Genomic DNA, 9,160 nt, shown 5'->3' with positions numbered 1-9,160 from the left:
TCTCATTGGATTGGACCCATGGGGTGAGACACTTTAAACAACATCACTATTGTTTTTATAGGAATTTTGGCTGATCTGTTACTCACCTATTAAATTGGAGTTGATCTTGATGTTTTTCATTTTGAAGGCATTGAAATTGACTATCCATACGCCTAAATTGGTATTGATTTGAACATTTTATCATCGATCGAATTTCATACTTAATTATAGGTAAAAAATTAACATTTTTCAATGTCGACTAAATTTTTTTGTCGATACGTACACGTACGATTAAATCTAAAACCATCATGATGATTTACGTTTTGATGGTTATCAAATCATTTATTTAAACAATGAATTATATTGAGTCTTTTGGGTTTATAGGCCTCTCGGAAAGTTATCATGTTAATGAAGCCTAAGCCAAGATAAAAAGTTTTCACTTTTCTTCTTTAGCTTAATTTTAAAATCTTATGAATTATGAAACATAATTTATTTTGTATTTTATTAATAAAAAAGATTAACTGATATTAACATCTTATATTAGAGATGATACTCTTGTTTAAATACAGTTGTAAATAGAAGCCTTCATAAGGAGGATTGACAAGGTTAGTTCTCTCTTCCTCTTTTATTCTCATTAGAATTTTTTTTTATTATTATTCTTTAGTGCATGCTTTGGGTTCATGCGGCCCTAATGGGCTATGGATCGGGCTTGAAGGCTACACCTTTTAGATCAGGGTGGGCACTGCCCACATTGGCCCAAACCCTCCTATGGGGATTTTTTGGTCAAGGTAAGCATGTGCCCACCTGGCCTCTACTTGGTTCTGCCTTTGATCTGCAACACATATATATAGACACACACACACACTTGATTGTATGGATCTAGACACCAAATTGTAAAGCTAACTCTAGAGATGTGTTTAGTATGGTGCATTTGATATGTTAAAAGGTTGTATTATGTCTAATACGCCATCATATTCATTTTTAGATGGCGAAAAATCTAAGGCTCAAAATTTATAAAAATAAGGTTGGTTTAGAAATGGTTAACACATCTTATTTGAGTCAACTTGAACACATATCCAAAGATTAGATTGTGTTTGGAGCTTAGATCTATGTAAAATGAGTACCACTATAGAAGTACCATATATATATATATATATATATATATATATATAGAGAGAGAGAGAGAGAGAGAGATGCTTAATGATACGTGCTTAATGGGTTTTTCAGTTTTTTCGTTCAATTTTTAAATTATACAGATGTGATCTATGCACTTGACTTTATAGGGACAAGCTCTTGAAGTGTTCAATTTTGACACATGAGTGAATTTTTATAATGTTGGAAAAATCAATGGTCCAAAATCTTTGTAAAATTTTGAGGCTCCAAATAATTTTTTTATCAAAAAACACACTATCCAAGTATGGATTACTCGTAAATCGACCATGCCCAACGCATTTATGGGGTCGGAACTATGAAAACAATAAAAGAAGAGTAGAAAAACTCATCAAACATGTATCATTAAGCATATTTCATTAATCCCTATATATATATATATATATGGAAAATTGAAATATGTATACCTTTTTTTTGCAAATCTAACCTTGCACATTCAGTTCAGTTTGGTCCATTTGCTAGAAACCCACTGTTGGATCATAGTAATCGGATTAAGAAATATGATTTTTTATGCTTGAATATTTATAAAAAATCAGAGCCATTGATTTTCAAGCCTAAAAAGATTTTTCTTATACATCACATCTATATGGTAAAACTTTTGAAAAAAATAAGAATTTTTTTTGAAAATCTCAATTCATACCAGCAAACATATTTTGCTGATAAACATATTCAGTTACCTATAACTCAGTTCTAACGGTTGAGATCTATCATAAAACACTTAAAACCTATAGGGAAAAACGGCGCATAACGAGAAATGAAGCAATTTGATGTCTGTCCGCTTCCTACTCTAATTCCTAAATAATTATATTTTTTATTTTTATTATAAATTACACTTAATGCAATTTTATTTTCCCTTCCCATTGCACTAGCCCCCCCCCCCCTCTCTCTCAAATCTCAATGTACCATTTGCCTCTCTATTTAGAGCGCATACCACTTCATTTTTCCCAATGCACTCTTAGCTTTATGGGACTCACGCACTCACCCTTCCTTTTCTCAATGCATCCCCTCTCTCTCTCATATTTTTGCACTTAAAAGATTTATCTTTATTTTTTTATCGACTCTCTCTCTCTCTCGTGTCCCATGCATAATGATATCTCTCTTTCTATACTCTTCTTAGCTTTTAATGCATTTGTCTATATATGCACGATCTCGTGCGTGCTTGGTATGGGCAAGTGAAAGAGGTAGAGCAAGGGCATGACGGTCTGTGTCTTTTCTTTTTCTAATGTTTTTTTAGCATTTGATGTTTTGTTTTAAATAATTTGAAAAAATTGATTTTTTTGTATATAAGTTCTAAATCGTATTTTATTTTTTTATTTAAGCTTAATTTTATTTACATACATTTTTCATGGCTTCTTATCTCTTTTTCGTGCATTTGTGCGGGTTTTAAACTAGTGTGTATGTGTGTAGGAAAGGGAGTATCATTGAATCCCCTTCCCATCAAACAAACATTGGACGCTCACGGAGAATCTGACTTTGTGCAAAACCGTGATTTAGTGGTGCTATGTGCGATCAATGATTCTCCTATATATACATATCATGTATCTAACATTAAACTAGTGTTTGACATTGGCTACATTCAACCATACTAAATAATTAAAGCACCCTTAAAAGTGCTTTTTTTAAAGAAACATGGTTATTTTATAAGTCTTTTGAACTTGAAAAGAAATGAAACGCCAAACACTTTCTCCAAAAAAACAACTTTTTAAATCTATTAAGGCTTGTTTGGGATCGGTAGCTCGGATGGTGTTTATTGAGTTTATTCCAAATCCATCCTTAAGTGTAATAAATACAAAGCCCATCCTGTCACCGAGATTCCAAACGGGATCACCATGAGCGTTTGGCCGAGATTTTGTATGGAAAACACCAAATGCCTTAATGCCCATCCCAACCCCGAGATTCTAAATAAGCCATAATGTCACTTTTTTAACCTGAAAAGGTAAACATGTATTTTAAGAAAATTTATTCTTTTAAAGGTATTTTAGTCACTTTAGCGAGTTGAATGAAACTAATGTTAAATACAAGTTTAATATTATACCAACTCATATAATATAAATAACAAAATTTGCTAATCCAATGCCAAATCCTCCATGGACCATAGTTGATTCTTTAGAAAATTTACTACTATGTGGGAATCAAATTGATATAACTCACAGGCATTCATCGGATGTCAGCAAAATGATTGGTTGTTGCATTCCTTAGTCAGCATGTGTGTCTTTTTTGACAGCAAGTTATTTTTTCTACAGTGGTTTTGACCATATTTTAAAAACTCGTTGGGTCGACCTGGTGACTCGGTTGACCAGGCTTGGATTGCCCTGGGTCAAAATGAGTACAAACTCGTTTTGAACAAAACCCAGCCGAGTCACTGAGTTGACCCGATCGAGTCATGAATGAGTCAACTGAGTCATGGGCGAGTCATGCATATATATTCATATATAATATGAAATACAATATAAATATTATATATGTTATATATAAAAATATGATTATACATATATTAATAAAATTATACATTAAATATATTATAAAAATATCATATAATGTCTATTATATATAATATATTGATAAAATATTATAAAACATACATAATATATATATATATTTATATATTTTATATAAAATATAAAGTTAACATGACCCAGTCAAGTCACCGAGTTGACCTAGCCGAGTCACGACTCGAGTCATTCAAGGATGAGCTGAGTGACAAGTCAACGAGTTTCAAAACCATGGTTTTGACACCATTTTGCTCATTTCTTCATGGCCATAACACCTTTTCAACGTGAACAAGTCAAAGCAGCGAGGCTTCTACTAGTCTTCACACTCATGGAACAACCCAAAGGTTCAGACCCCTCTTGTGAGGCAACGCTTACAAAAATGAAACTCAAGAAATTATTGAGAATATCTCACATTATTTTCAAATCAACGCCCAAAGTTAAATTATCGCAATACTATCACAATATTTTTGGGGTAAAACTCTTTTTTATATTTTTTAATGTTTGTATTTCCTTTTGTTTGTTTTAACATTTTTAAAGCCTTTTAATATTTTTTTAAAAGAAAAATAATACAAAACATTGTTTTCTTATCTTTTGGTTATTATCTATATTTTTTAAATTTAAAAAATTGAGACTTTTCAACTTTTGAAAATCTCTCCAAGAAATACCCTTGTCGCGAAATACCTTAAAAAATAGGTGACTATATATATATATATATATATATATATATATATATATATATATATATATATATATATATATATATATCAAAAAATAATCATACTATACATAAAAAATGACACATTTTTTGAAATACCCCATAATTTCTTAAATTTGCCCCATGTAAAAATTCGCAAATGTCTAACTTTGAATGGACCTTTTTACTCTTTGCACAAGGGAAATTCTTTCAAAATACTCATATATACGAATTTCCTCTCAACCATGCGAATATGTAGATTTTCTCCCAAATATATGAACTTTCTCCTAAATATGTGATTTTCCTCCAAATATGCGAATTTTCTCTCAAACATGTGCAAATTTAAAAAATACAATAGTAACCGATCCTCAAGGAGATTCACAAATATATAGCGATCTGCATTAATTTTTGGCATGCGAACCTACGTAACTTTGCACGCTTTGTTGAATCATATATAAAATTATTTTTGTTTATTTTGTTTCACTTTTTTATTTATTTCTAAAAAGAACCGTAACTCTTTTCCTTCTAGAACCCCCAACTTTTTTTTTTCACTGTGAGATTGCATTATCATCCTTCTCATCGACTTTTCCAGTTAGGTAGAAAGATGAATTCCGTACAAACAATATATATGCATACTGTTTTATTTCATTCTAAACTTTTTTCTTTTTCTATAGATATGAACATTTAATAGCCTCATGCACATTTGTGTTTGGTTATTGTTGTGGATATTTTTTGTATGTTTAATTGTATTTTATTTAATATTTGACATCAAATTTATCATTTAGGGTTTATAAATGTATATGTATATATATATTTGTGTTGTAGATGATTTATGTTTATTTGCTTATCTTTTGGTTATATTCAGTGTTTTTTTTCTTATTGTAATGGGGCTAGAGTTGACTGTGTATATACATTAAATATAGGTTAAGGAGTTATTGTGGGTAGTTGGTTTTCAAAGTGATTTTTATAAGTAGTTTTGTTAGTTGAATGTATGAAGTGTATATAGATGACATTTTCTTATATGTTATTTTTATTAGATGAATGATATATTGTGTGGTTGGTGTAAATAGTTAACGATGATCTCCAAATTGATTAAAATATATTATCGTAGCAATGATCACCCTACTTAGAGATCTATAGTATTATCCAAAAGCAGTAATTATAAGAAATTTATAGATTTGATGTCACATAAAATTGTATATGCAAAAGAGTTAATGATTATATAATATAGTTTTTCAAGATTAGATGATCAACATACAAGGATAGATGTCTTAGACGATGATAATGTAAAATCCATGTTATTTAGTAATGACATTTACTTAGTTACTTACAAAGTTGAAGAAAAAGTTGTTCCTTTAGAAGTTAAAGTAGTTGAAAGTGATGTATAAAAGGCAATTGATGAATGAAATGATGTGAATCTTGTGAAAAATGTGCATCAATCTGAGACAAGATCTATCGAGCTCAGTCCTTTGGCGATCATCCAATAGTCTCAAACAATGAATGACATTAACATCTCAAACATTGAATTCAAGCACGTGGAGGGCATGCAGTTGTCCAAACCGATTACGAATATAGATGTTTGACCTGCAGGCGATGAAGAACTTTCATGAACAATTGATGTTGTATATAATCAAAAGATCATTGCAGATGATATAAAACCACATGGGCAAACCAAGTCTAGTAATCTTCATCGTTATAATTTGGATAACATGTAACCTTTTCGGTCATATGATAAAGCTAGGTACAATTTGAAAAATACTTTTTATATAGTTGATTATTATTGTAAAACATTAAATGTAAATTTGACAATTTTTTTTTATGTTTTTAACTTATTGATATTTTTTAAATATTTAATGTTTTATAAGTTTTGGATGTTCTTTAAACATGTTAAATGTTTTATAACAAGGACATGCACAAAATATAGGAAATTAGCATGTTAAGAAAGAAAATTGCATATTTATGGTGAAATTGCATATGTTGAAGGAAACTCACATATTTTAGAGAAAATTGTATATTTAGGACTAAAGTGCATATTACACAGGAAAATCACATATTTAGGAGGAAATTTGTAAATAGTCTACAAATATTGTTCATTGTTTGTAATTTTTTTTTTAAACTTTCTCATCCTTGCAAATATCGGTCATTAATCAAAAATCTTTTTTGCGGTCTTCCTCATTCTCGCAAATATTGGTTATTGTTCAATTTTTTTTTTGCAAACTTTCTCATTATCGCAAATATTGGTCATTGTTCTCATTTTTTCAGACTTCCTTATCCTCACAAATATTGATCATTTTTTATAAATAATTTTAAAGACTTTCTTATCCTCACAAATATTGGTTATTTTTTTACGGACTTTCTTATCCTCATAAGTATTGGCCACCGTGCACAAATATTTTTTGCAGACTTTCTCATCCTCGCAAATATTAATAATTTTTTATATTTGTTTTCGTGGACTTTCTTATCCTCACAAATATTGTTCATTTATATATTCACACATCAGAGTTTGCAAATATCCTCATGTTATCCGTGGATTATGATATAAACCTTAACAGTTAGACGACATTCACATATTAGTTTTGAAAACCTCAGGACATTTACAACTAAGAACTTATCCTTATCAATTGGACAACATTCACACATCAGAGTGTGTGTACCTCAGGACAATCACAACTAAGAAATTAACCTTATTAATTAGACGATATTTGTGAAACTAAGAATGTTCGCAATATATGTTTTTGAAGTTCACATCACATATTTGTAGAAGTCATTTTAATAGAAAGGAGGTTAACATACAATTCACATATATTCATAAACCTGAAACCATATTTGCGAAGGTGGAGACGTATTTAAGTTACTGTATACTTGAGAGAGATTCACATGCAATTAACGTACAAAGGTCGGGATGTTTGCATCATGTATTTGCGAACTTCAACATGTATTTATGGATGTTATTTTTTAACTTTAAGTTAGTGTATAATTAAAGGAGATGCACATGCAATTAACTGCTGATGTCCTCTATATGCAAAGTATGAGCTATATTTGCATATGTCCTTAGTTTTACATAATGTTATATGTGAACATCACCACAATTATCAAAACCTACTCTTACCAAGGAAACCATTTAGATAACTTTGTTATTATCATCCACAAGCTAACCATACAACATATTTTACATAAATAAGACAATATATAGTAAAAATTCATTAGTAATCACAGGTTAATGTCAGTGTCAAATTTATAAAACATTTGATTACATATAAAATGACTCAAGAAATCCTATATTTCTTTCATCTCAACTTTCTTATCTTGGTCCACTAGCACATCCCTTTCTGCTTTCTTTTGTTTATTGTTCTCTGCCATTTATTTGCCCTTTGAACCTTTTGTGATAGTTGGCTTCACTTTCCCTGTCTTTGTTTTGTATTGCCATCCTTTTTGCTTTTTTGTCTTCTCAAAAATTTTTTGTGCTTTTTCTTTTTGCATTTCATTATTTTTCTTTAATTTCTCATAATAATTGAGCACATGCACCGGGCAGTAATTTACATCAACCTAAAAAATAGTTATTAGCAAACAACTAATTAGCTTACATCTCAAAAATACAACAAAACATAACATATAAATATGTACCTGCGTAAAATTGAGTTTCATCCTTGTAACAATCATATACAAAGTCAACATCATGTACATGTATGTATTAAGTTAACAAACATGTAAAAAGTAATTACTTGCTATTTTGTTGTGAAACATCATCTACGGGATAAATCATCCAATCAAAGTAAGAGTCGCAACTAAAACACTGCAAAAAAATGAACATGAAACTCAATATTAATCTACCTAATAATAGAAAAAAGGTATTATTGAATAAATAATAAATTTGTACTAGATCAATGATGTCCTCATCTGTATGAGTTGTACATGTAGTACCATTAACCATATACACACGTAACTCATTTCATTATACCTCTTACTATAACTTAGATCTGTTCTTCGGTGTAGAGCTTTGGTTTTTCTTTCTGCAGTCATATTTTTCTCTGTGATATATCATGAAAGACCTAAGATATACATAAAAGACATAAAAAATTTGAGCAGTTCATTAAAAACTACTCGATAAATATATAAAAGCAATGTGGTTAAATAATTCTTAATAAATACACACATAAAAAAGAACACACACAAATAGAGACTCATTTCGTCACAAGAGATACTCAAATATATTGTTATGTGTGCTTTTGACTATTGTGGTCAACCTCACCACATACATTATACTTGTATGACACAATATCGTTTAGTGTTGTTTTTCGTCTGTTCATCTTTAAGTTGATGGATAGATTAGAATAAAAGTAAATGAAGCATTACTTGAGATATTGTCGGTTATAAGAAGAAATAAAAATGTATGATCATACTTTCTATTCAAACTTAAGTTACATTCAAATATGGTTCAACCGTGATCATGTCCTATGCGTTTGTGCCTCTAGTAGCACGTTTTCTAATCAATTAATTTGTTTACACTTATTAAGGTGGGCGTGGAGGCAATTTGGTGCAAAATTTATTGGATTTAACAAAACTACATGCTATTAAAGGAGGAGATCTTGTCAAGCATACCCACTTTATTGTTATATGAGAAAGGCCATGTAAGGTTGTGTAATCAATGTGTTGGGAGTACCTATTGTTAAAGGAAAGGGCGAGTTTGCATCACAAGACAAATGCTACGTGTGTATATTGCGTGGCGTTTATTCTGAACTTGCCAGTCTCACCCGTGCAATTGGAGTGACAATTGAGAGCAGATCAAGTGATCTGAGAAAAGTGATTTGGCATCCTCACCGTCTAC

Source organism: Nuphar pumila, chromosome 7 (assembly GCF_984573655.1).
Source record: "Nuphar pumila chromosome 7, dmNupPumi1.hap1.1, whole genome shotgun sequence".
NCBI lineage: Eukaryota > Viridiplantae > Streptophyta > Magnoliopsida > Nymphaeales > Nymphaeaceae > Nuphar > Nuphar pumila.
The sequence above is the reverse complement of the archived record's forward strand: the minus strand, read 5'-3'. Positions refer to the sequence as shown.